General features: G+C 52.0%; 2 long non-coding RNA genes across 3 annotated transcripts; one reads left to right on the top strand and one right to left on the bottom strand.

Moving 5' to 3' along the window:
- Nucleotides 1-1,320: 1,320 nt before the first annotated feature.
- Nucleotides 1,321-6,868, top strand: LOC125113375 (uncharacterized). Of its 2 annotated transcripts, XR_007131434.1 has the most exons (3): nucleotides 1,321-1,765; nucleotides 2,072-2,182; nucleotides 2,797-6,868. It is a non-coding gene; the product is annotated as an uncharacterized LOC125113375 (long non-coding RNA). The 2 variants fall into 2 exon arrangements; XR_007131433.1 differs by having other exon boundaries at nucleotides 2,072-6,868.
- Nucleotides 3,056-27,444, bottom strand: LOC125113376 (uncharacterized). The gene is made up of 3 exons (XR_007131435.1): nucleotides 23,652-27,444; nucleotides 19,885-20,543; nucleotides 3,056-3,149 (listed from the first exon to the last, which is right to left on the bottom strand). It is a non-coding gene; the product is annotated as an uncharacterized LOC125113376 (long non-coding RNA).
- Between the last annotated feature and the right edge of the window lie 26 nt (nucleotides 27,445-27,470).

Here is a 27,470-nt window from a genome sequence, read left to right on the forward strand (position 1 = left end):
TCGTGTATTTCACGGCTCTTTCATCTGCATGCACACTCAGGATTCCTGTGTCTGTGGGGGAGTGGCCCCTTTACCGCCTCCCTCGGCTTTCTCTGCTCTGAAGTCTCTCTTATCTGACGTGTGCGGTCACCTCTGCGGTCTTGTGCATGTGCGTGTGATCTAGCCCGTCCCACTCTCTGACTCTCACCCGCTCACACGGTTATGTTTGGAGCGGGTCTCTCGTCACGTTTCTAGCCCACTCGGCCCAGCTCAGGGCCTTCATTGTGCTCCGGCCCTGATGTTGGTGTCACAGCCACATGTCGGGCTCTGGCCGTGGCTGCCATCCTACTTTTGATCTGTTCTCTCTGTTTTCTTTTTCCTGCCTGCCTTCCTGTGGATTACTTTGAGAATTGTTAGAATTCTCTTTTGATGTCTCTATAAAGTTTTTGATCGTACTTCTTGTATAGCTTTTGTGGTGGTTTCTCCAAATGTTACTTTACACATAGCTTATCACCGTTTTACCAGTTCAGGGTGAAGAATAGACCCCTTACCTCTGTTCGTGTCTTTTCCCCTCTTCTGTCTATGGTATAACTGCCCTATTTCCTGCACATCCGACTGTGGTGTAATTTTGCTTTGATTGGCAAACACAATTTAGAAACCTCAGGAGAAGAAAGGCCGATTGAGTTTACAGGCACCTTTGCTCATCATTCCTTTCTCATTCCCGATATCCCAGCACCTCCTGGGTCCGTCCCTGCGGCCATTCTTCCAGGACAGGTGTCCTGGTGGCACATTTTCTTGCTTTTCCTCCCAGTGAGGATGCCTTGGTTTCCCCTTCGATCCTGAAAGCTGCTTTTGCTGAGCACAGGTTTCGAGGCCGACAGTTCTTTCGGCATCTGAAGAATGTTGGGCTACTTCCTCCTGGCTTTCATGCTTTCCAGTGTGAAATCTGCTGCCGTTTGAATAGTTTTTTGAAGTTGTTTGTGATTCTAATGGGAAAACGTTTCATTTTTTCTTTAGTTTTCAGAAGTTTGTGCTGGTTTTTTTTTTTTGTCTTTTTGTCTTTTTGCCTTTTCTAGGGCCACTCCCGCAGCATATGGAGGTTCCCAGGCTAGGGGTCTAATTGGAGCTGTAGCCGCAGCCTACCCCAGAGCCACAGCAACACGGGATCTGAGCCACGTCTGCGACCCACACCACAGCTCATGGCAACACCGGATCCTTAACCCACTGAGCAAGGTCAGGGATTGAACCCGCAACCTCATGGTTCCTAGCCGGATTCGTTAACCACTGCGCCACGATGGGAACTCCTATGCTGTTTTTTAGTGTGGATTTATCCTTCTTGGGAGTTGTTTTCAGCTTCTTAATTTTGTAGGTTTATGCCTTTTGCAAAATTTGGGAAGTTTTCTTCTTTTATTTATTTGTTCATTTGTATTTTTTCAGCCCCACCTTCTCTCTTGCCTCCGGCCAGGACTCTGAGACACGCGTGTTAGACCTTCTGCTACAGCTCCATGGTCCCAACACTAAGAGTGCTCTGTTTTTTGTGTCTTGGGTCTGTTTTCTCTCTGTTGTTCAGATTGGGTGATTTTTACTGTTTTAGCTTTCAGTCCCCTGGTTCTTTATTCTGCCCTGTCTCTTTTCTGTTGAGCCAGAGTCCTTTAAGTTCTGTTGTTTCTGTTCTTCCTTCCAGGAGAGCCTGGCTGGCCTGCAGGGCCTGCTGGGTGTCGTCTGTCTGGGTACAGCCTGCAGCCCCGGAGATGTCTTGAGCAGCCAGAGCAGGTCAAAGGCCCAGGTTCGTGGTTAGGCATCGGGAGGGCCGGCCGGATGGCCAGGTGGGTCCAGCTCCAGAACCGAGTGGGCGTCCAGAGGGAACTGGAGAAATGCTCCAGGCGCTGGACCCTTCTACATTCTGGCCCTTGGTCACCAGTGGTGGCTGCCATGTCCTGCATGGGCCTCAGACACGTCGTGATGCCCTGGGAGCCCCCCCCCCGAACTGCCCCAAGATGCAGTTAGGCCCTGGGGGCAGCATTGGGCGTGGCTGTTGCCCCCCCTGCCCTGCGCCTGTTCAAGGTTTCACAGGGACAGTCTCCCTTCACAGGGTTCCCTCCTCAGACACAGGCTTGTCTGTAACAGTTGTGGCGGTGACGCATCTGGGCACTCTGCTGACACGGTCCCCAGCATCCTGGATGCCCAAGCACCCTCTCCGTGGGTAAGGACAATCATCCATGAGCACATCATGAAACACCGCTTGCGGCGATGGGTGCCCTGCCCGCGGTGACATCCTGGCAAGAGCCTGGCACAGGGTCCTTGGAGCCAGACTAACTCAGGGCCCAGACCTGCTCTGTGCTGACCAGTTGGCAAAGGCCCCGAGGACCCTCGTGCAGAGCCCTGCCCACTGCACCACCCAGTAGAATGGTGCCCGGCCGCCGTGTGTCTGCAGGAAGCTTGTGAGCGAGATGGCGGGCTTAGCTTTTGGACTCTGCACATAAAGGGTTACAGGGTCCACTTTGGGACCCGCAAAGTAAACACAGCATGTTTTCTTAATCCCTCTCACCGTGTCTGTACACAGTTTTGCGTGCTGTGTTTAATGGAAGGGGAGCTCGTGCTTGGCAAGACTGCTCCCCTGTGCTAGGATCAGAGGGCAGGTGCGGATGGAGGGTGGGGTGGCTGCCTGCACGGCCCACCGGTGGGGACGGAGGACTGGCTTCCTGCATCCCGGCGCCCCAGGAGCCACAGCATCTGGAGTGCGTTACACAGATGCACTGAGGGCGTTTACTTCCTGGCTGACTATAAGTCACTTACTTATTATGGCTGCATTTAAAGGGCTGCCCGACTTCCCCCTGGATCAGAGTCCCTGCTCCCTGGAAAACACAGTTGAAAACATCCCTGGCTCAGAGTGGATCCAGCACGTCCGAATCGCATTGTCCCTCGGGATGCTCTTTCCTGTCACTGGAACACCCAATATGCTGATGGCTCAGAGTGACAATAACGAAGTCCCTTACCAGTTTCTGTGTGGACGGCTGCTGATTTTTTGGTCCATGATTGCTTTGGTTGTAGAAGAACTACAAGAGAATTTTAGAAGAGCATCATGTCCTTGGCAAACCAGTTAGATCATCCTGCTGCGTTTCCGTGACTTTCCTCTGCAATTGTGGCTCCAAATCGTAGAGACTGGTTTCCTAGGAAATAAAAACCAAGAGGTGAAGACCACAGGGGCCGTTGGTGGGCTGCTTGGGTGGACAGCCAGCATCTGGAAGGTTCATGGCGTGTCAGCATTCGCGCCAGGGTTGTGAGGCCCCTCTCTGTGCTGCGGTTACTGGAGGGGCTGCGGTGACGAGTGTGCCAACTCTTTCGACATATGCCCTTCACCACACAGAGAAGGTGCTTGGAAAATCTGGACACTTGACAGTCGGGTTACAAAAGCCTTGGTAATACTCAGAAAAGCCTCTGGTGAGCAGAGCCCAGGCTTACAGCAGGATTCAATTACCCGACGGAGGACTTAAGGACAGTTATGCCAGAAGCTGATGAGCTTGGCGAGTTACACAGACAGAGGTTTTGTGTTCCGTCTTTGTTTTTCTCTTCCTCTGGACACGGTAGTTGAAAATGGTCTCAAGCAGCACTTAATGTACACAGTGGCCCGGGGACCATGTCAATTCCGAGATGGGACACACAAGAGGCAGCTCTTCTCCAGCTTGAAGGCTGAGGAGGGAAGTCGTTTGTCTGCTGCCCGTGGACCTGTCATGGAGCAGGGCTGGCTTTCATCCCGTCTCCTCCCCACAGGACCAGGAACCAGACAGCACAGTGGGAGCCTCACACCGCAGGGAAGTCCCCAGAGTCTGAGGAAAAGGAGGAAGAGAAGAAAGCGGGCGGAGGGAGACTCGGTCAAGAGGGAGGCCCCGGGCCCAGGGTTCCTGGTCTGGCCGGCCCTTGTCCTGCCGCCTGGACCCTGAGCAGCTGCACAGGGGCGGTGGTCCCACCCGAGAGGCCACAGGGGCTACACCCCTGCCGGGAGGGTAGCACCCCGGCCCAGTGCAGCAACTGCCAGCTGTCTGGGAGGAACTCACCTTGAAAGGCCCCGGAATTAAATGACCTGGGGGGTCGGGGGCAGCCCTTTCCCACTGTTCAGATTCAGGCACAAAAAGGCTCTGTGAGAGCAGAAGGGCCCTGAAATCACAGCACTAACGAAGCTCTCATCCACAGAGTCCTTGTGGTGACAGAGCGAGAGGAAAGCTTTTTAAGATCCTGCAGCGACAGCAGGCAGCCAGCCCTTAAGAAATGCTGCCTCACCGCCTGCCACCGACCCCGGGAGGCCGCTGCCGAACAAGGGCACCCGCGCTAGGGTTCAAAGGACTTGCTGCACTGCTACTGGGTCACCTTTGTCCTCATAGCCCCTGGCAGAGGGCAGAGAGGACGGTGCCCTGGGACGGGTCACAGAGGACTCAGCTGTGGCTCCCCCACCTCTGCTCTCTCAGCCCAGGTTTCTCCGCGTGAAGCCCCAGTCCACTGCCAAGGCCGGGCGTTGGGATGACGGGTTCGGGAGCTGCAGTCATAAAAACTAGCTTCCAGGAATGGCAGGGTCGAGAGTCATGTCCCGCGTGATAGAAGCTCTGTAGAAAAATCCATTCTGGGAAAAATGTGTGGGCGTGTGGTTCTCGGCACCGGGGCTGGAGGTACCGCTGCCTGCTGGAGCCTCAGCATGTGGCTGGCGCAGGGGTGGCGTCCAGTCTGATCGTCAGTCACCCAGACAGGTGCTTCCCCCGAGGTGTGTGCCCGGGCGCCGGGGTGCCCGCCCGCAGGCTCTTCTCTGGTGGTGGCTGCTCTAGGCTGGGGTGCGTCCTCACTTCAACCTCTCGAGGACGTTTAAGGAGTGACGCCCTGAGTGTCCGACCCCGCGCCTCATCTCATCTCCTCTCTCCTGTGCTGACCCGAGAGTCCTGAGAGGCGGGGGTCCCCAAGGCCACCTTGGTGGGCACCCCACTTTGGCCCGTGTCACTGTCGCTCTGACCAACACTGCTCCCTCCTCCAGCTCTGCTGCGGCTTGGAGGGTGGGCTGGGGAGAGGCCGTGGGCGCGGATCTCATCTTTCCGTGGTCTGAGCAGCCGGGGGACATGGCTTCACGTCCAGAGCGTGGCGGGGTCACTGAGGGCCCGGCGGAGTCGCTTGTGGAACGTGCTGACTCAGTTCCTGGCACGCAGCGAGTGCTTGATAAATTTCAAAGGTCATCCCAAATATTTCTATCACTGTTGGGGCCGAGTGTTTAAAGACGCATCTGGTTCATCTTAGAGCGTGTCTGACGGACCCCGCCCCGGCCCCAGCTTTACTCTCGGGCCCTGGAGCCGACCCCCGAGAGCTCTGCCAGAGGACGAAATGCGCGTCTGCTCGCCACTCCGGTCACAGGTGGAGGCCTCGGGGGTCTTCGGGCAGCCCAGGGGCCCCCAGCCGCCAGTGTCCCGGGCCGGCAGCCCTCAGTGCTGGGTGGGGGCCCAGACTGAAGCCGGGCACTAGCGAGGGCTGCAGCCACGGCCGTCGCTGCCCCCGTCTCCTGTCAGGAAACTCTGGGGCACGCTGTCGCAGCACAGCTCAGGACTCTTTGGCCTTTCCTCACGCCCCTGGTGGCGTTAGGTAAACACGCTGGAGGCTGGTGCTTTTGCTCGAGCAGGGCCTACCCCGAGCTTCCCTTCTGCTCCACCAGACCCTTCTCCAAGCCTCCCCGCCTCGCTGCTCCCCAAGGGCAAAGTGGGGCAGCGAGGCGGCTTAGGAGAGGCTACTTCCAATGAAACTTCCAAACGTGGACAAGAGTGGTTTCCTCCTTTAGTTTTTCCTGCCTTTAAAACAACACGACATTTTCCAAATGCAATGTGCCCCTCCCCCCACAACGTGGCCACCTCCTCCAAGAAGCCCCACTGGCCTGTTCCGGAGGGGCATGGCCCTGCCTCTTCTGCAGCCCTGCTGGGACAGCCTGCCACTTGGGGCCACCTTCTGTTAAGGTCCCTATGTGGCCACTTGCATGTAACCATCACCACTCAGGGCCAGCCGACAGCCAGACTGCAGATGGGGCTCACTGAGAGAGGACCAGTTTGGGGTGGAAAATCCGCTTGAAATTTTTTGTTCCTCCGTTCTTGGGTAGATGTGGAATTTAACCCAACAGATATGGATAACCGACTACGAGATGCTAGGAAGGTGGCGGGTTTACTCCTACGGCAAGGGAGACATGGGGCGATGCAGGCATGGAGCCCTGGGGAGACCGAGGCAGGAACAGGGACCACTGGCTGGTGGCAGGGACCCTTGTCCTCCCCCACCCACCTGCCCACGCTGTCCTTGGGACACGACCCCGCTGCAAAGAGGGGGCAGGGCAGCAGAGGGCCCTGTGGTCAGAAGAGGCTCCATCTGCCAGCCGTGCCCCTCCTAACCTGGAGGGGACAGTTAAAAATCCAGTCTTCGCTGCAGGAGGGGACATTTTGTGACAGTGGTTACAGTGGATGAGGCTCTTTTTTTTTGGTCTTTTTAGGGCCGCACCTGCGGCACACGGAGGTTCCCAGGCTGGGGGTTGATTTGGAGCTGCAGCCTCTGGCCTACGCCACAGCCACAGCAATGCAGGCTCTGAGCCGCATCTGCGGCCTGCACCACAGCTCAGGGCCGGTGGGTGACGCTTTAGTGAGCAGGGACGTAAAGCTGCAGAGGCGGAAGCCCGGCCTGGGGCGAGTCCGGAGGCGGTGGTCCTGGCTGCGCTTGGCGGGCCGGGCAGGCACTGAGCCACAACTCTGATTGCCCATTAATCTGTGGTGTGAGCAACGCTTTTCCTCTTCTGAAGAGCGGGTTCTTAACTAGATGCTGTCAACTGTCCGCTTTGATCCATCAAAAAGACGTTCGCTTTATTATTAAAATATTGAGGACATCATTTTTCTTTGTTGTTGTCGTCGTCGTTGTACCAGACGTACTAACCATACATCCACATGTCCTTACACAACTGCTGCTCATACACCATTTGAAGTTCTGATTTTCTTTAGACAAAGTATTTTGTATCTCTACAAACTTACGTGTCACCAGCTGTCACTGATAATGAGCCGTAAACGGATATGCTTGATTTGCTGAAATGTTTATTGCCAGACACTTTGGCTTGTTTTCTTTTTTGCCTACTTACGGCTTTACTGTCTATCCCTTAAGTCAGTTCCCTATGGGTTTGATGGGTAAAAAGTCACAATTTTTTTTTGTCTTTTTTTGTTGTTGTTGTTGTTATTGTTGCTATTTCTTGGGCCGCTCCTGCGGCATATGGAGGTTCCCAGGCTAGGGGTTGAATCGGAGGTGTAGCCACCGGCCTACGCCAGAGCCATAGCAACTCGGGATCCGAGCCGCGTCTGCAACCTACACCCCAGCTCACGGCAACGCCGGATCATCAACCCACTGAGCAAGGGCAGGGACCGAACCCGCAACCTCATGGTTCCTAGTCGGATTCGTTAACCACTGCGCCACGACGGGAGCTCCCGATTTTTTTTAATACTCCTCTCTACAGCTTGTCAGCTCGCTTCCCGGGGCGGGAATAAGACACACTCTCCTGTCACCTGCTTTATGTTCCAGCTCGGTTCCCGGCCCCGAGTTCCTGCCTTCAGTCATGGAACGGAAGGGGGCGCCTTCTGGTTTCCCTCAGTCACTAGCGATGCTTCGGAGCTTCGCGTGTGTGGCGTTTGTAGGAGCTGCTTTCTGCATGCAGCCACACTGTGTGTTCCACAGTGAATTTCACATAAGGACTTTCAGAGATGTGAATCCTGTAATATAGCTGTGAAACTTTTGTGTCATTTTTTTGTAAAGAGCTGGTCCCGATATGCTGATTTCTGGTTTTATTTCATCTTTTATAATTTAATTATTTTATTACATTTTAATTCAAATAATTGTATGCACATAACATAATCAGAGTGTGAAATAAAACAGGACCCCAAAAGCTTGGCCGGAACTGACCAAGTCTGCCCCTTAACCTTGTCCTCTCTCTTTTTGTGACCCCAACTTCTTTAACTTTCAGATTGCTTCTTCTGGCCATTGCTTTCCTGTCACTAAATCACATGCTTCCATTTTTATTTCTTGATTTGTTACTTTGAGACGAATCTTGTTTTCTGCCGGGATAACGTTTTAGCTTCGTCTCCCCACTCCATATTCCCACTGTAATTTTACCAATGTTTTAAGTCCAGAAATAGCATTTACATTTTCATGGTTATGTCAATATCACTTACTGTCGAGCAGAGAAGCGTTACGAGTAGTTTTCCTTCTGTAAACACTGTCTGCCTGCTTCATCCACCGTGATGGTTTTAACCTTCTTCCTCTGATACATTCTCATGTTTGTTCCTCTTCCTTTAGTGCACCCTTTGTTCTTTTCCATCACGTCAGGTAGCTCCCAGCTCGTCCCCTGGTGCCAGCTGTCTTTCCACTCAGCTGCCATGAGCCTGCTCGGTCCTAGCCTGGGGACAATTCAGAACCACGGGTCATTCTCTGGACCTGAAGCACGGTTGTCATTTTCAAACTTCTCGTCACAGTTTTCTTCTGAGTTGGGGCCACTATTCTGTGGATCCCAAGTCTTTCTCTTTCTTTATTTCATCTTCGTTTTTCGGAAGCACATCCTCAAGTAACTTCCTTTTAAAAAAGTGTTGGGAGTTCCTGTCATGGCTTAGCGGTTAACCAACCCAACTAGTATCCATGAGGACGCAGGTTCCGTCCCTGGCCTTGCTCAGTGGGTTAAGGATCCGGCGTTACTCTGGCTGTGGTGTAGGCCAGCAGCTATAGCTCCGACTGGACCCCTAGCCTGGGAAGCTCCATGTGCCGCGAGTGCAGCCCTAAAAAGACAAATAAAATAAAATAAAAAGTAAAAAAGCATTGGGAGGAGGTCAATATTCTGAGAACTTGAATACCCGGAAAGCGTCTTTGTTCTGTCTTCACAACTTGACTAACAATTTCAAAGTTTGAAGTTCAAAGAACTGATTTCAAAGTTGGAAATCATTTTATTCAGGAGCTAAGAATCACGCCCAGTCTCTACGGCTGGAAAAACAGGGTTCTTTTCCTGGTGTAAAAGCAAGCCCCTTGGAGTTCCTGTCGTGGCGCAGGGGTTAACGAATCCGACTAGGGACCATGAGGTTTCGGGTTCCGTCCCTGCCCTTGCTCAGTGGGTTAAGGACCCGGCGTTGCCATGAGGTGTGGTGTAGGTCGCAGATGTGGCTCGGATCCCGAGTTGCTGTGGCTCTGGCGTAGGCCGGTGGCTACAGCTCTGATTCAACCCCTAGCCTGGGAACCTCCATATGCCGAGGGATAGGCCCAAGAAATTGCAAAAAAAAAAAAAAGACAAAAAGAAAAAGCAAGCCCCTCACCTTTACTGTGAGCAGCATGAGGCTGGAGGTAAACCCTTTGAAAAGTCGTCTCAGCATCACCATCGAAATGTTTCTCTCTCTCTTTTAAGCACACTGCTGCTTTGTCCTAGGAGGGTCTAGTCTCTCCATCTATAACATGGGGACCCCCCTCACCTGTTCTCTTTCTTAGTCTGGCATTTAAAAAAAAATGCTTTTTTTGTTTTTTAGGGCCACACCTGCAGCACATGGAGGTTCCCAGGCTAGGGGCTGAATCGGAGCTACAGCTGCTGGCCTGCACCACAGCCACAGCAAAGCCAGATCTGAGCCGCCTCTGTGACCTACGCCATAGCTCACGACAATGCCAGATCCTTAACCCACTGAGTGAGACCGGGGATCGAACCTGCAACCTCATGGTTCCTAGTCAGATTTGTTTCCACTGCGCAACAATGGGAACCCCTTAGTCTGGCATTTTTGAAAAGCTAGGGAGTGAAATTTGGCTGAAAACTGTCTAATGGGCATTCCATGGAGCAGCCTCCCTGCGCCCAGCAGCATGGCCCTGGCTCTGGCTCTCTCGGTGCCTTTGGCTTAATATGATCCCTTTTGGGGGAGGGAACTGCAGAACCCTCTGAGGGCAGACACAACACACAGTGGCTCGGGGTCAGCTTGGGCTGCGTAAGGGGCACTTGAGCCTGAGGGAGGCTGGGGGCCCAGGATCAAGGTGCTGGCAAACTTGGTACCCCTGAGGCCCCTGGGTCCTGGGAGGGAGAGAGTGGGCTTTGGTCCCTCCTCTCCTTTCAAGGACACTGACCCCATCACGGGGGCTCCGCCCTCACACACACCACGTGTGGGGCAGACTTCGCATGCAAACCTGGAGCCACAGTTCAGCTCATGGCAGTGAACGGTCAAACACGGCTGTGTGTTTTCCTTCGTCCAGTCCCGGATGCGGTTTTGAGTCACTTCCCGCAGCTGGTCCGAGTGCGAGTTCCACCCCACGGCCTACTGGGTTCCCAGCTTGAGGACACATCAGTGAGAGCAGATGCAAATCCCAGGAAGCTGGACCCCCAAGCCCCACAGAGACGCGTCTTGGCTTGTTTGTGACCTGTCACGTGTCACCACCTGGCCTTGGTACGCAGGTGTTAGGGCCAGCAAATTTCCTTCTAAAAGTCTTAAAATGGGCTTAGAGGCTTTTCTTAAGATTTGTCACTAGATAAGCATGTAATTTCAGCCTAGTCTTCAGTCAAGTTCAGAACATCTTATCGAACTTGCTCTGGTGATTGGTAACTGGGTTCTCCAGAGGTGAGTTACTAATCCTTTGGAAACAAATGAATTCTTTCATGGCCCCAGGATGTCCACTCCCATGAGCTGTGAAAGGGCTAATTTCCTAGATGGATGCGGGCAGGATTAACTCACCTAATTCCTTCAGGGACGCCAGGATCTTTGTTAACGGGGTTTCACCTGCTTTCATTAGCCACCCACCCGACTCCAAGTGGCTCTGCATTTAAACCTGCCACTTGTTCAAGAGAGCACCACGCAACTCTGATTGTGAGTCACATGCGGCCAGGACTCGTGACTTGCTGCCCTCCCCCTGCCCTGGGGGGGTGGCGGGCACTAAAAATTGACCGGGCTCTGAAGCAAGGAGATGGGGGAGTCAAGGAGACAGAGCAGCAGTGTGTCCCAGGAAGTGGCAGAAAGGGTCTCACAGTTAGTGGCAAATTCATCCAAGGACCTGCTGCTAGCTGTGCTTCCCTGGGGAGAGGATACTGTCCCAGTGTGACCTATCTGCCACTCATCATGGTCCCCAGCTGCCTTGAGTCCAGAGCAGATGGCTCTGCTCCAGGAGAACCTACTGTCACCAGGAAGCCTGCAGTCATCCTGAAATGTTTCTCGAATTTTCTTTTTCTCTTGTCCTGGGAAAGAGGCTCATTAGCCAAGAGCACATGGGAGCTGTTGAGGGCTTGGAAAAGCTTTCTGTCCTTATCCAGCTTCCCTGCAGCCAGCACACCCCACATGCTGCCTCCTTGGCTCTGGTGCAGGAACTGTCCCCCCAAGTTCCTGTAGGCCTGCCCACCCTCAGCTCTGAGCAGCTGCATCTGCTCCTGACAGAACAAATGATCCTCCTGATGGGTTTGAAAGTTCTTTAAAGTTGCAGTGCTAGTTATCAGCACCTCTCTATAGCCCTTAGGACCTTGTGCCTTGATGTACTGTTAAAGGTAGGCAGGTTTCTCCCACCCTGCTAGCCTGGGCAATCCATTCTTATATTTGCTTCATGATACATTGTGGGCAGAGAGAGACATTGTGATATGTATGAATAATAATTGGTCTCTGAATGTAGCAGTGACTACACATGTTACTCGCTGTGAATTCATTTATTGGGTTGATAAATATTTGAAGAACAAACACTTGTCAAACAGATTAAAAAGAGTATTATCCCCCCACTTTCAGTAACAGAACATCAAAAAAGGATCAAGAAGGAAATAGAGGACTGACCACACTACAGGACAGTTAGACCAAGTAGACGTGCACAGAACACTCAGAAAACAGCTGCAGAACACACATTCTGCTCAAGAGCATGCGAAATAGTCTTCAGGATAGGTCACATGTTAGGTCACAAAACAATTCTCAGTACATTTTAGAAATTTTGAAATATACACACTATCTTCTCTGATCACAATGGAATGAAACTAGAAATCAACAAGAAAAGAGAAGAGGCACCCTCACACCATGCACAAAAATAAACTCAAAATGGCTGAAAGACTTAAATATAAGACAGGACACCGTCAAACTCCTAGAAGAGAACATAGGCAAAACACTCTCTGACATCAACCTCATGAATATTTTCTCAGGTCAGTCTCCCAAAGCAATAGAAATAAGTGCAAAAATAAACCCATGGGACCTAATCAAACTGAAAAGCTTTTGCACAGCAAAGGAAACCAAAAAGAAAACAAAAAGACAACTTACAGAATGGGAGAAAATGGTTTCAAATGATGCAATGGACAGGGGCTTAATCTCTAGAATATATAAGCAACTTATACAACTCAACAGCAAAAAAGGCAATCAACCAATGGAAAAAATGGGCAAAAGACCTGAATAGACTGTTTTCCAAGGGAGATATACAGATGGCCAACAAGCACATGAAAAAATGCCCAACATCACTGATTATAAGAGAAATGCAAATCAAAACTACCATGAGATACCACCTCACACCAGTCAGAATGGCCATCATTAATAAGTCCATAAATAACAAATGTTGGTGGGGTTGTGGAGAAAAGGGAACCCTCCTGCACTGTTGGTGGGAATGTAAACTGGTACAGACACTATGGATAACAGTTTGGAGATACCTTAGAAATCTATACATAGAACTTCCATATGACCCCGCAATCCCACTCTTGGGCATATATCCAGACAAAACTCTACTTAAAAGAGACACATGCACCCGCATGTTCATTGCAGCACTATTCACAATAGCCAGGACATGGAAACAACCCAAATGTCCATCAACAGATGATTGCATTAGGAAGATGTGGTATATATACACAGTGGAATACTACTCAGCCATAAAAAAGAATGACATAATGCCATTTGCAGCAACATGGATGAAACTAGAGACTCTTGTACTGAGTGAAATGAGTCAGAAAGACAAAGATAAATACCATATGATACCACTTATAACTGGAATCTAATATCCAGCACAAATGAACATCTCCACAGAAAAGAAAATCATGGACTTGGAGAATAAACTTGTGGCTGCCCGATGGGAGAGGGAGGGGGTGGGAGGGATCGGGAGCCTGGGGTTATCAGATACAACTTAGAATAGATTTACAAGGAGATCCTGCTGAATAGCATTGAGAACTATGTCTAGATACTCATATTGCAACAGAACAAAGGGTGGGGAAAAAAATGTATACATGTAAGAGTAACTTGATCCCCAGGCTGTACAGCAGGAAAAAAGAAAAAAGAAAAAAAAAAGAAAAGAGAAGAGGAATATTTGCAAATATGTAAAAGTTAAACAAAATAGTCAAACAACCAATGTATCAAAGAAGAAATCACCAGGGAAAATAGAAAATTTCTCTAAGAAAATATTTATAGAAAAACAAAAATGGAAACACGAAATAGCAAAAACTTATGAAACACAACCAAAAATAGTGCTCAGAGGGAAATTTATAGCTCTAAACACCTACACTTAAAAACATAAAACTAATTCAAAAGAACTCCTATGTTCATTACAGCATATTTAAAATAACCAGTATAAGAAAACTAATTGTGTCCATCAATAGAGGAATGGATAAAGAAATGCGGCATATATACATATATGTGTAGATCTTCCTCATCTTATAATGGATTATGTCTGGATAAACCCACGGTGAACTGAAAATCGTGTAAGTCAAAAATGAATTAATACCCTAACCTACATCGTAACTTACATTTTAGCCTAGTCTCCCTTCAATGTACTCAGAACACTTACATTCGCCTGCAGCTAGGCAAAAACATCTAATACAAAGCCTATTTTATAATAAGCTGTTGAAGATTCCATGTATCTTATTGAATACCGCACAGAAAGTCCAAACCAGAATGGTCGTCTGGGCACAGAGTCGGTTGTCTGCCCTCGTGATCCTGTGGCTGATGGGGCTGCAGCTGCCGCCCCTGCTCAGCGTCACAAGAGGATCACGGCTCGTATCACCATCAGGAAAAGGTCAAAATTCAAAAATCCAAGTACCGTTTCTACTGCATGTGCATGGCTTTCACACCACCATAAATTTAAAACATCGTATCACCGAGTCAGGGACCATCTGTACAATGACATACAATTGAGCTACTGAAAAAGAATGAAAACTTAACCATCGCAACAACATAGGCAGACCTTGAGGCATTATGCCAAGTGAAAGAAGTCAGACAGCAAAAGATGAATACCATCCGGTTTCATTTATACGTGGAATCTAAAAAAAAGGATCAAATGAATTTATTTGCAGAACAGACTCACAGACTTCGAAAAACTTATAGTTACCAAAGGGAACAGGTGGGGGTGGGAAGGATGGACAGGGGGTTTGGGTTTGGCACATGCACACTGGAGTCTAAGGAATGACTGGCCCTCGGGGACCAGCTGCAGAGCACAGAGATGTCCACTCGATATTCTGTGATAATCTATGTGGGAGAAGAGTCTGAAGGAGAATGGATGTGTGTATAACTGAATCACTTTGTTGTCCAGCAGAAATTATCACCACATTGTAAATCAACTATTCTTCCATAAAACTTTAAAAAATGAACGGAAAAAATCCAGTCATCTTGATGCAGAAAAGGCATTTGACAAAATTTGACACTTTTACATGATAAAAAAAACTTTCAAGTTAAGAATAGAAGGCATGATAAAGCTTATTTACCCCAAACCCATACATCATACCCAATGGTAAAAGATTGCAAGTTTTCACCCTAAAATCAAGAACAAGGCAAGGATGTTGCTTCCACACAGCTATTCAACCTTGGACTGAAGTTCTAGCCAGAGCAATTCAGCAAGAAAAAGAAACAAAAGGTATAAAGGTTGGAAAGGAAGAATTAAAACTGTTTCTATTTTCAGATGTCATGGTTCTATATAAAGAAAATCCCAAACAATCTACGTACACACACAAAAAAACCCCCTAGAGCTAACAAACAAATTCAGCAAAATTACAGGATCAACACCAATAGATGAATTGTGTCTGTAGACATCATCAATGAATAACCCCCAAAAAAACATGTGCAATAGTATCCAAAAGAGTAAACACCTCAGCATAAATTTAACTAAGGAGTTGAAAGACCTGTGTGTTGAAAATTACAACACATCGCTGCAAGAAACATAAAAGACATTCATGCACGTGGGTTGGAAGACAATGCTGTTAAGACGGAATACTTCCTAGAGTGACTTACAAGTGCAGGGCAGTCGCCATCACACACAAAAATTGCAAAGGTCACAATGGCCTTTTTTGCAGAAATGGAAAAGCCAGTACTTAAGTTGGTATGGAACTATAAGAGAGCTGGAATATCCAAAATAGTGCTGAAAATGAAGAAAGTTGGGTAAGTCACACTTCCCAATATCAAAACTTACTACAAAACTATAGTGATCAAAATAGTGTGTTACCAGCATAAAGACAGACACATAGACCAATGGAATAGAGCTGTGGCACAGAGGTTTAAGAATCCGACTGCAGTGGCCCAGCACAGGGGGTTAAAGGATCCAGTGTTGCCATAGCTGTGGCTTGGATTCAATCCCTGGCCTGAGAACTTCCATATGCTTTGGATGAGGCCATAACAAAAAAATAAAAATTTTTAAAAAAGAACTGTGATTCCAGACAAATATCTAGGACCAACTGATTTACAAGGAAGGTGCTAAGATCATCCAATGGGGGAAAAATAGTCTCTTCAACAACTGGAACGACTGAATAACTGCACACGGAATATGAATTTGGAGGGAGTTCCCACAGTGGCGCAGTGGGTTAAGGATCTGGCGTTGTCTCTGTGGTAGTGCCGGTTTGATATCCTTCATATGCATGGCCGTTTCAAAAAAAAAAAAAAAAAAAGAATGAATTTCTGACCCCACCTCACTCACTGTAAAAAAATTAACTAGGATGGATTGATGACCTCAATATAAGAGTGAAAACTTATAAAAATATTAGAAGGAAACAGGAGTAAAATGTCATGACCTTGGATTTGTCAGTGGGTTCTTGGATTTCACACCAAAAGCACAGATATCAGAAGAAAAAAATGGTCTTCATAAAAAGAAAAAACTCGGAGTTCCTGTCGTTGCTCAGTGGTTAACGAATCTGACTAGGAACCATGACGTGGTGGGTTCGATCCCTGGCCTCGCTCAGTGGGTTAAGGATCCGGCGTTGCCGTGAGCTGTGGTGTAGGCCACAGACACAGCTCGGATCCCGCGTAGCTGTGGCCCTGGCGTAGGCTGGTGGCGACAGCTCCGATTGGACCCCTAGCCTGGGAACCTCCATATGCCGCAGGAGGGGCCCCAGAAAAGGCAAAAAAAAAAAAAAAAGACAATAAAATAAAATAAAATAAAATAAAATACTCATGCATCAAAAGACATTATCAAGAAAGTGAAGAGACAACCTACAGCATAGTGTAAACTATTTGCAAATCACATCTCGAATGAGGGTTTGACATCCAGGATTTCTAAACAAAACTTACAGCTCCACAACACAAACACCTCAGTGTTTTAAATGGGAGGAGAATTGGAATCAAGATTTTCTCCAAAGAAGATATAAAAATGGCCAACAAGCACATGAAAAGATGTTCAATACCATGAGTTATTAAGGGAATGCTTATCAAAACCATAATGAGGGCGTTCCCACTGTGGCTCAGCAGGTTACCAACCCAACTAGTGTCCATGAGGATGTGGGTTTGATCCCTGGCCTCGCTCAGTGGGATAAGGATCCAGTGTCTCCATAAGCTGCGGTGCAGGTTGCAGATGTGGCTCGGAGTCCGCAGGGCTGTGGCTGGGCTGCAGGCCAGCAGCGCAGTTCTGTTGGAGCCCTCACCTGGGAACGTGCATATGCCACAGGTGCAGCCCTAAAAAGCAAAAGCAAAACCAAAACACCAACAAAAACGCGGTGGGATACTACCATATATCCACAAGGATGGTTGTGACTTTTTTTAGAGCAAAAAAAAGGTGAAAATGTAGAGAACTAGGACTCCTCACACATTGCTGGTAGAAAAGTTAAGTGATGCAGCTGCTGTGGGAAACAGTTTGGTGGCTCCTAAAAAAATCACATGTACAATGATCTTGTGACCCAGCACTTCAGCTCCTAGGTGTACATCCAAGGGAAACGAAGCATAAGTCCACACGGAAACTTGCACACGAATGTTCACAGCAGTCAAACGTAGAAACGACGCCAACGTCCCGCAGATGAGCGGATAGACAAAGTACGGTGTGACCCCGCAAGGAGAGCGTGTTCAGCCACAAGGAATGGAGTAGGAGACCTGTGCTACAAACCGTATGACCCCTGAAGACCTCACGCTCAGTGAAAGAAGCTGGACACAGAAGGTCACACGTCGTAGGTGTCCTTCTACATGAAACGCCCGGGGCAGACCAGTCCTCTGGGACAGACTGCTGGCCGGTGGGCCTCTGGGGTTGGGGTGCAGGGAGGGATTAGTAAAGGTTTGGGGCATTTTTCCAGGGTGAGTGTTTTGAAAACGTTTTAAACTAGAGAGGCGCCGTAATTACAGACATGTAAGTGCACGTACACTTTAAATGGTTGTTTGTTATGCAAAGTTTACCTCAATAAATAAAAGTAAAAAGAAAGCCTTAGGTTTATGAGCGAGTCTGTCTCTGCACGGTGATGGCAGCTTATCGCGGTTATTTCAGTGCACAGACCAAACCACCGACACCTGCCTCCCCTTCCTGCCCCTCCTCCGGCTTCGTGGCCCATCAGAGCCGGCAGGGACCAGATTGGCCCTCGAGGCCGAGGTTGTTGAAGATGCTACAATTTGAATCTGCCCCCGGAACTCTTCTGACACCTGGCCATCTCCTGGGGATCGTCTCTGTGCCTTTGACCCCTGAGGCGAGGTCAGAGCTTGGCTCGAGTGTCACACTTACCATCCTGCCGACAAAGAGCCACCCCATCTCCTGTGGGGTCAACGTACCTCCTGCACCTCACTCGACAGGGAGGCCGTCGGTTCCCTGACTGGGGCCACTGCGGGTGGCCTGCTGTCTGGGCCGAGGCGGGGCAGCACTGACCCTTAGCCCGGAGCTGACCCTGAGTCTGGGGGCAGGACCCTGCAGCCTGCACGGCGGTGCTTCCTCAGATCAGCAGTCCCCGCTTGCCCTCCTTCGTCCCCAGTCTGGGACTTTGAATGCCAGGGACTGGTGCTGGGCCTTCTGCCCCACTCCCTCCCCCACCCCCACCCCTGGGTGCTGTCCCGCACCCACAGGTGGCTCTCCTGCCTTCAGGGAGCACACGCGCCAGGCAGCCACTGCTGCTCCAGTGAGACCTACAGTAATTACCGTGATGACTAAGTAGGTTTGGTCATGTGTGTATTTGCCAGAGTTTCCAGCTCCTGAGGCCAGCGTGGCGTCACATACTGACACCAGCCAGCAGCCCGAGGGCTCAGAGCCTTCGACGTCCAAGCTCGCCAGCCACCCGGGGAGTCTCGGGGGCTGTTCACGCAGCCTGGTCCCCGTGGAGGAACGTGTACCCACAAAACTCTGGAGGTTCTTGGAACAGATGTTGCGAAACCTTAGCTCCAGATGTGGCTCAGGCAGTTACAGGGAAATGGGCCGTTTGTTTATCCTGCTAAGCACTGCCTGTGGGTCTCGTGTCCCCGGGCAGAGGATGCGTGGGGCGGGTCCCTGCCAGACCTCAGGGCCTGCGCTGCAGCGCACCCGACTGGGTGGTGGGGGGGGGGGCTTCCAGGGCTTGATGGGGCACCAAGCAGGGTGGAACACTGGCGCAGGTGCAGGTGCAGGTGCAGGGCCCGAGGGTTTCCAGCTGTGCACGAGGAAAGGGGCGAGCAGGGCTGATGAAGGAAACGGAGGCCAGAGCTGGGGGCGACGGCCGGGAGCAGAGACCTGAGAAGGAGCAGCGGCAGGGGGGCCCAGCCCCTCCAAGCGCCGGGCCGACAGCCTCCGAGACGCCTGCTCCTGGGCCTCCCAGCCTCGGTCTCACCTGTGAGCAGACACCAGAGGCTGCCCCACGGGGTCATGACACAGGAAGTGCTTTGGGCTCCTATCACCATGTGCCGGACACCCCTCCCCGCGGGAGCTTAGTGCCAGCTTCCCATGAGGGCTCTTGGCCTTGGTCCACTGCACTCGGCGACCACGGATGCTAACGCTGAATGCCACACTCCCCAGGTCACCGTGCCCCACTGCTCTGGCCAGGACAGGGAACGGCTGCATGCCAAGGAGAGGCTGTGCTTGCTTAGGGAGCAGTCAGGGCCAAGGTCAGAAGGTGCTCAATCCTGGCTTGACTAGCCCGGCTGGAAAGACCCAATCGCCAACCAGACGCTGGGGCTCAGCCAAGCAAGGAGGCGGTCCCGCCCCAGGCCAGCAGCCTCCACTCCCCTTCCCCACCCCCCACTGCAGCCCTGGGAACAGAGCCCGGGGAGGGGGGCTGTGTCCCTGGGGGAAGTTCTACCCACCCCTGCCTGAGGCCCCCTGTGCCCCAGGCTGTGCCCCGCCAGGGAGGTGGGTCTGCCTGAGGGCCCTGGCCAGGTGGGAGCAGCACAGTCGGGAGGGGGGCACTGCTCCTGCCAGGCTGGGGTCCCCCGTCAGCAAAGTGGATTCACAGGACAGACTGTCAAGCCAAAAAGGAATCCTTGGCCATCTGGAGCCTTCACATGGCTGGGATCAAGCTGCATTCTTTCCCCTTGAACATGATGTCTGCGAGACTCACTTCGCAGCATCAGTAGTGAATCTAAGAGAGAAATGGAAAGCCTGAACCTTATAAGCCAGGAGACTGTCTCTGGGAGCCCTGAGACTGTTTCTCCCGTTAGAGGTCAAATCACAGTGAGACGAAGGTCACACATCAAAGCGACAGTTCATATAGTCCAACAGATGAGGAGCGAGCCCCCGACCCCTTATAGGACGGAGAAAAGAGGCGTTTATCCTCACCTTCTGAGGAGTTACCTTGTGGCGCCACGAGGGAACCGCTTTGGGGCTAAGTCGGCGTTCCTGTGTCCTGTGGGGGACCCAGCAGAAGTGTGGCGACACTCACAGAGCACACTGAAGGGGGGTGTGCCCAGGGGCAGAGAACACTTTGTGTCACACTTTTCTTGTCCTGCCTTCCCAGTAACTACTTCCCAGCAGCCACTCTTTTGGGGTAAGAGTTTGTGGGCGGGGTTGTCCAGGTGAGAGTTTGTGGGCGGGGTTGTCCAGGTGAGAGTTTGTGGGCGGGGTTGTCCAGGTGAGGCAGGATGGGGCCTTGTTCAGGGCAGGGCCATAGGATGAGCGAGAAGCTGCTCAGGCGGGAGGCGCATCTCTGGTGGGGTCCCTCACCTGGGGTCGGGATCCTCTCTGCAGGCTGCAGTGCGTTCAGCAGTGAGAGACTGTGGCTCTTCTGTGATTTCTGACCACTTTCCAGAAGTAAGTGAGTGTCACTGGTATGGCCAGTGTCCACCCCCTTCTCCAATCCCACCCGAGCAGGACTCAAGGAGTGAGATGGTGTCACTGTCCCCAGAGACCCATGGCCTTCTGCTGACCTAAGTCCCTCACACCACAGCTGGCTGCCATTCGTCGTGGGTTTCTGTCCACTTTTCAGCTTTTTTGGAGATCTATTTGAAATATAACAGAACGCACGTGTTTAAGACACACGGTTTGGTAAATTTTGACATCCAGACACACCGTAAAACCATCCCCATAGTAAGACGATCACAAACGCACGTCACCGCAGAGTCGCGGCTGCCCTCCTGCCGCTCTCGCCTGGGGACGCTGACCTTTCATCACACAGACTAACTTGCATGTTCTGGATTTTTGTAAGTGGAAAAATATGAATGTATGCTGTTATTGCCGGGCCTTTTTCACGCCGAGCACTCGTTTTCGGATGCACCCAATAAATCGTTCCTTTTTAGTGCTGACCCATTCGGGCGTGTGGATCTCGTAACGTCCGCTCCCGTCAGTGGACCCCGGGTGGCTTCCAGATGTTGGCTATTAAAAGCTGCAGCGGGCTTCCATGTACCAGTCTTCGTGTGGCCATATCTAGAAATGGAAAGTGGTTTAATTTTTTAAGCTCCTGCCAGACTGTTTTCGGAGGAGGCTTCTGTCTTACTCTCCTGCCCACTCTGCGGAGCCCCTGCCCACGTCCCCACCAGCACGTGCCTGTTGGTCTCTTAAACATTCGCCCGCACAGGGGGTTTGTAGCGGCAATTCCTGTGCCTCTCATTTGCGTTTCCCTGAGACTAGGGACGTCCTGCATCTTTTTTGTGCTTCTTGGTCATCTGTATATCTTCTTTGGTGAAGTGTTTGTTCAAATCTTCTGCCCATTTTTAAATTGAATTGTTTCTCTTCTTACTTACTGAGTTGTAGGATGTCTTGATATGTTCTAGATAAAAGCCTCTTGTTGGATGTATGTTTTGCAAATATTCTCTCCTACCTTGTTGCCTGCCTTTTCATTTTCTTTGGTGTCTTTTGAAGGGAAAATTTTAAGATTGATGAAATTTGATTGATTGGTATTTTCCACATAGTTTACACTTTTGCATCATATTTAAGAAATCTTTTCCAAAGGAAACGTCACTATGATTTTAGTGTATATTTCTTCTAGAAGTTTCATTGTTTTAGCTCACATTTCAGCTTAATTTTTGAAATTGTTTAATTTCATGTGATTTCTTGGAGTGAGGCAAGGGTTTTGAGGGTTTTACTTTGCTGCTTTGTTGCCCATGAAGGTCCAAACAGTCCCGTGTCCTTTCTGGAAAGATGATTCTTTCTGCTCGAGTTGCCTCGGCCCCGTTGTCAAAGCCGGCTGAGCTCCTCGAGCAGGTCTGTTTCTGGGATCTATTCTGTCTTATTAGAATGGTGATATCACAGTCTTGATCACTGTTGCTTAACCTAATCTTAGAATCAAGTAATATAAATTCTCCAACTTTATCCTTTTTCATGCTTTCTCTGGCTACTTTAAGTCATGTGCATTCCTATACACATTTTGGAATGAGCTTGATTTTAGGATTTCTACCCAAAACCCTGCTGCAGGTTTTGACTGGGGCTGTTTGGCTCTACAGATCTCTTTGAGGAGACAGCATCGTGACGATTCTAACAGTGTTGAATCGTCCCTTTTCCACAAACTCGGTACCTCCGTCTTCTCAGGTCTTCTTTCGTCCCTCTCAGCAGCGCTTTTCATTCTCAGTGTGTAAGTCTCTCATGTATCTTTGGTCACATTTTTTCCCCTAAGTATTTACATTTCTAGCTTTATCTTTTGAGCTAATTACCCTTCACGAGAGGTTGCAAAATAGTACAGGAAGGTCCCACGTACCACCACTCAGCTTCCTGGGTGGTGGAAACAGACAACAACAGTAAATTAGGGCGAGCAGGAGCTCCCTGTTGGCCCCCCTCATTAACTAGACTACGGCGCTCACTCGATGGAGGTTCGTGTGCGGCTTGGGGTCTGTCTTGTGTTGTGTCAAATTCCACACTCAGGATGCAAAACCATTCAGCCCCACAGGGGACCTGTTGTGCTGTCCTGCCCAACACCTGGTTTCTCCTCTGTCTTGATAATCTGTCTTTTGGGGGCGTCAGGGCGGTGAACTCGGTCCCTCCCGGGACAGACCAGGGCTTGCTCAACCACAGAGGACACTGGGGTTTCCGGGCTTCAGCTTCAGCTCTCACATTTGGGGCTGCTGCGGGCATTTATGTGCAGGATTTGTGCGCATGTAAATTTCTGCTTCTCCAGGATAATTAACCCTCCAGGCAACTGCTGGGTCATGTGGTAGAGGTGCCGCTGATCTTTTAGGAAACTCTGAGACAGACAGAATGGATGGAGCTGAGTCAAATGTGGGACGAGGACAGAGGACCAAACTTGGAAAAAAGAGTTTGCAATTTTCCTTTCAAAAGTACCTTTTTAAAAGAAGAAGTAGATCTACTACACATGGTCAATCAGGTTTTGGCACCGTTGAAATGATGGAAATGATGACGGGTTCTGGGCTCAAACTCACCCCTAAACCGATCTAACGACACATTTCACATACATGCTGTTTACTGCACTTTAATTTTAATGCGATAAAGTTACACCCAAGAAAAAATTTGAAAAACATGACCAGATGGTCCGGGGTCAGACCCTCCCGCCCACCTGGTCTGTGAGGTTCACCAGGAAGGCCAGTGTCCCCTGGAGTGGTCAGTGCTGGGCGTCCCTGAAGGGCTCCATGCCGCCGACGTGCCCCCCCAGCTTGGGGAAGAGTTCCTCCTGCTTGCCCGGCATTCAAGGCTCTTGGAACCCGGCACCTCAGCCCCACCGCCTGCTCCCTGGTGGCCCCAGCACGTGCAGCACGACCCCCTGGCTGTGGTGTCCGAAGGCTGGATCCCACCTCCCTTCCCAGCCCCTGGGCTCTGGAGAGACCCTGGGCAGAGCACCCCTGCCTCGGATGACACGGTCCTCTCTCAGGTCCTGACGGTTGCACGTGAACTACTAACCAACCCGTGTCTTGGTGCCCTGGGGACAGGCTCCTGAAACCACCCGAGGGGCCGTGCGAGCAAAGGACCTACTTCCTAAAGTGGGACATGGACCACCCAGCCCCCAGAGGGCGGACAGCGGACCAGGTGGGGGGAAGCCAGCTGGCTCCCAGCTCGCCCTTCCCACCTGCTCGGGGAGCCAGTGGTCTCTCCCTCTCCTTCCCAGCTCTCAAGCCCTCAGCCTCGCCGGAGACCCTGGCCGTGAGAGGGCCTGTCCTCCTCACCTTCCTGGGCCTCACTCCTGGGTCAGGACCTGGTCTCACAGGCTTGAGCCCCATGAAGCCTCCACCCCAGGACCTCCAGCTGCTTGGAGGAAAAGTGGAAAACAGTTCCAGAAAGCCTTCTTTGGCCCCGGGCCACTGTTTTTTGTTTTAGCAAACTTGGCCCTCAGTGCTATTTAACCAATAAAAGTTTGGCTGCTGTCCCCGAGCTGTGAAGTGGGGCTCTGGCTGAGGCCAGAACAAACAGAGCCTGGGGGCACAGGGTGCGGGTGGGGGTGCTGGCCCTCCTCCAAGCTGCCTCCTCACCCACCAGCCTTGCTTTTGTTGGATTTCAAGCTGTTCTCTCAAATACCGTTCAGGACATCCAGTTTCTCCCTCTTCAGTGAGGACAAGGATTGGTAGACTGGGTCCCTGACAGCCGCCTCTCAACAGCCGGACTGGGACCATTGGCCTCAGGGCCTCTTGCTTTCCGTTCCTGTGGCAACCACTGTTTGGGGTAAATTGCATCCTTGAGCTCCAGGGCTGCTGGTGAGGCTGCGAGCTGCTGGACACTGGCGCTGTGCCCTTATTTTCACATCTTCTCTTTGCTCCTGGCCCCCCAGCCCCTGGAGGAGTGCCTGGCACAGCGGGGGCTGCACCCGCGCTTCGTAGAATGGGAAAGAGCCGTGCGCCTCGCCACACCGGGCTCAGCGCCGAATGTCCACTAAGAACCAGCATCTCCGCAACCCGTGATCACAGTCAGAAGACTCTCTGCTGCATGAAACACACACACACGAATAGCGTCTTGGAATCCAGAAGGGCTGCCTCGTACTGAGCTGGCGAAAGAGGCAGGACGGGTGGTTCCTTAGTGCTGGCAGAAAGGCTGTTCACACACAAGAGGTTTTCACCAAGTTCGAAGGACTTTTTAGGAGCCCAGAGTTAGAAAAGACAGACATAACTTAAGAGCCCACAAGGGCAGGTCCATCAGGAACCGTGGCTCCCAGGATGCAAGGGTCAGCCCTCCTCCACGCCGTGCGCCTGGGCAGGGCAGCCCAGGGCCCAGTGGTGGGTGAACTGTGCCTTCCTGGCTTGCTCCCTCCCCATGCTTCGGGGCCGTCAGCACAACCGCTCCTCCCACCCTCTCCAGGAGCCCACATCAAGCCTTGGGACCCAAGGGGGGACCGACAGAAACATCCTACTTTGGGGGCATCCCACTTCTCTGAAGCCCGGTCCCAAGTGCATGCAGATGGAGGGGGGCCCGGGGCCGGGGGGCATCTAGCCAGACCTAATTAGGGTTCCTGCCACCCAGCCCACATAACTGTCTTGTTGACTTAAATGCTGGGGTCCTCCCTGGTCAGGACATGGGGTGGGGGGCACGGGGACATAGGGGGTGTGCCTGGGGACACATGGGGGACATGGGGACACTGGAGGACACTGGGCACTGGGGCCTCAGGGTGTTGCAGTCTGAGTGAGCTTTGCATTTGTCTGTGCGAAGGGTGTCAGGGCAGCACCGAAGCATCTGTCTGGGGGTGGGTTTCCACGAGCCCAGCACTGTCCACCCTCCAGGACGCTCGGGACTCTGACAGAGGCACAGGGAGGTCTGTCTGTCTATCCTGCTGACCTCAGGGGGTCATGGTGTGGGGAGGGCGAGCAGGCGGGACACTTGACCTCCCAGCTTCATGTAAGCTATGAGCCCTGGACTGGAGGGGCCACGGTGGCTGGGCACACAGGGCCTGGGTCAAGCAAGCCCCCCTCCCCCGCGACCGATGGCCGCCATCAACTCGCGTTCTGGCTCCTTTAGTGAGTAGACAATCACTAAAATGAACCACCTCTATCGCGCCATCGCCTCCTGGTGAAAAACAGCGGCGGTGAGGGCGCCGGCCCGCCACCAGGGGGCGCGCTGGGCAAGCGCGGTCGCGGCGCCAGGCGGCTGGGGGAGGGCGGGCTGCCGCGGGGGACCTGGTTTCACATCCATTTCCTGGGAGCAGCAGGAAACGGCTTGACATTCGTAGCTGTCGCAGCATCAGCACATGTCAGTTGGCGCTCTGGCACGGCGGTCACTGAGGGCAGGAGCCAGTGCGGGTGTCCGGGTCACGGACGCTAGTGAGTGACCAGCGTCCCCCAGAGCACCTCCCGCCCCTCCCCCGCACAACCCCCGCGTTCCTGCGGCAACACGGGGAAGCCGGTAGGGCCCACCTTGCAGAATTAGTGAAGGAAAACGTGCAAAACGGCTCAGGACAGTTCCTCCGCCCTTGAGGTGTCTGCCACTGTGGGTCCGTCTCCTCCACGCCTTCCCCGCCGGGGTCCACCGTCATTCCACGGCCGGGGCCAATCTGCGCGCTTGAGCAGGTGTGCCTCGCCCCGGCATCCCTTTCCAGAGGGAAGCAGCTCATTTTGGGGGGCTACTGCAGATAAATCAGGGTGCGCCCCGTGTCCACGCTGTCCCCCGCCCCCAGGGAACGGAGGCCAGGCTTTGCTCAACCATCCCCATGTCCCCAGCACCTGGACAATGCCCCGCTCGCTGGTGGTAGGACTTCAGCAAACATTTATGGACCATCCTGGGGAAAGGGCTTAAGACATTAAAAACAAAACAAAACAATCAAACCGGGGCAATGCGGTGTGAATTTTGCAAAAGAGCTCTATTTACCTATCTCTATGTAGGTCTCTCGTATATATTATATACGGAGAGACTGAGGCGACACTTGAGAGAAATTGGTGAAAATTCTGACTGTGGAAATCTGAGGGTAAGGCGATGACGAGTTAAATGCGCTTTACTAGTTCCCACATTACTCCCGAGGAGAATGCATGTTGGGTCTGGGGACAGGTTGGAGGCACTGCCTGTTTGCAGGGCAGGAGGTGCCGAGGCTCTGGCTGGGGGCTGTCTGCTCCCCACTGCTGTGTCGGAGTAGGTCTGGGGTCAGCAGGGAGGAGGAGGCTGCGGCAAACCTGGAGCCTGCGACTGTGCCCTTGCCGGCTGAGTATGGACCCTGAGGTCGGTGCCTCTGAGCAAGGGCGGGGGAGGGCACAGCGGCCTGGGCTGGGTGCTCTGGCTTCCCTCCTGCTCTGAGGTGGGCGTATCAGCTGCAGCAGTGAGCTACCGGTCCTCCCTGCTCTCGAATAAACAGATTTCCTCAAGGTGGTCTGCTCCTTTTCAACCCGCAAGGCCCGCGTCGTGTCCTCCGCATGCTTGGGACTGGTTGAGCCCCGCGGCCGCGCTGCGCGGGTAGGGCCCTTGCAAAGGCGCTTCCGCCGCAGACCTCACAGGCCTAGGGGGCCAGAATGGGGTTTCAGGGCCACCCCCACCTGCCCCTCCAGGTTTCCACAGGGCTGCCAGGACTGGCTCCCCACAGACACCCCAGAAGAAACAGGAGGTTCATCTCATTTCAGAGGGTTTACACGTTAGTGGAAGGTCACTACCACGCCAGCCAGGTTGAATGCACGTGGGTGCCTTCCTGCTCTGGGCCCTCTGTGGCCAGACGGGCCGCTCTGAAAGGGGCCAGCTGCATGTGGTGGCAGGGTACTGCCCAGGGCCAGTCACCCCTGGCCTGTGGCGGAGGGCCCGGTGCAGCAGAGCCAGAACGACTCAGGCCCAGACGGCCTCCTCCGGCTGCTTCTCTTGGTGCCTTTCTCGGTGGCCAGGTGCCAAAGCTGAGGGCTGGGACGGGGCAATGGTGAAACTGACAGCACCAATGGCCTGAACCCAGATCGGGGCTCAAACGCATCCTCAAGCCAGATTGGGACTTGAACGCACGGTTTTAAATTACACTCACTCCCCTGGTGTCTGGACTCACTGAAGTTCAGGTTCTTTATGCCTCCGTGCAGAAGGAACTCAGCGAGAGACAA

This window comes from Phacochoerus africanus, chromosome 13 (assembly GCF_016906955.1).
Source record: "Phacochoerus africanus isolate WHEZ1 chromosome 13, ROS_Pafr_v1, whole genome shotgun sequence".
In the NCBI taxonomy this organism is placed as follows: Eukaryota; Metazoa; Chordata; class Mammalia; order Artiodactyla; family Suidae; genus Phacochoerus; species Phacochoerus africanus.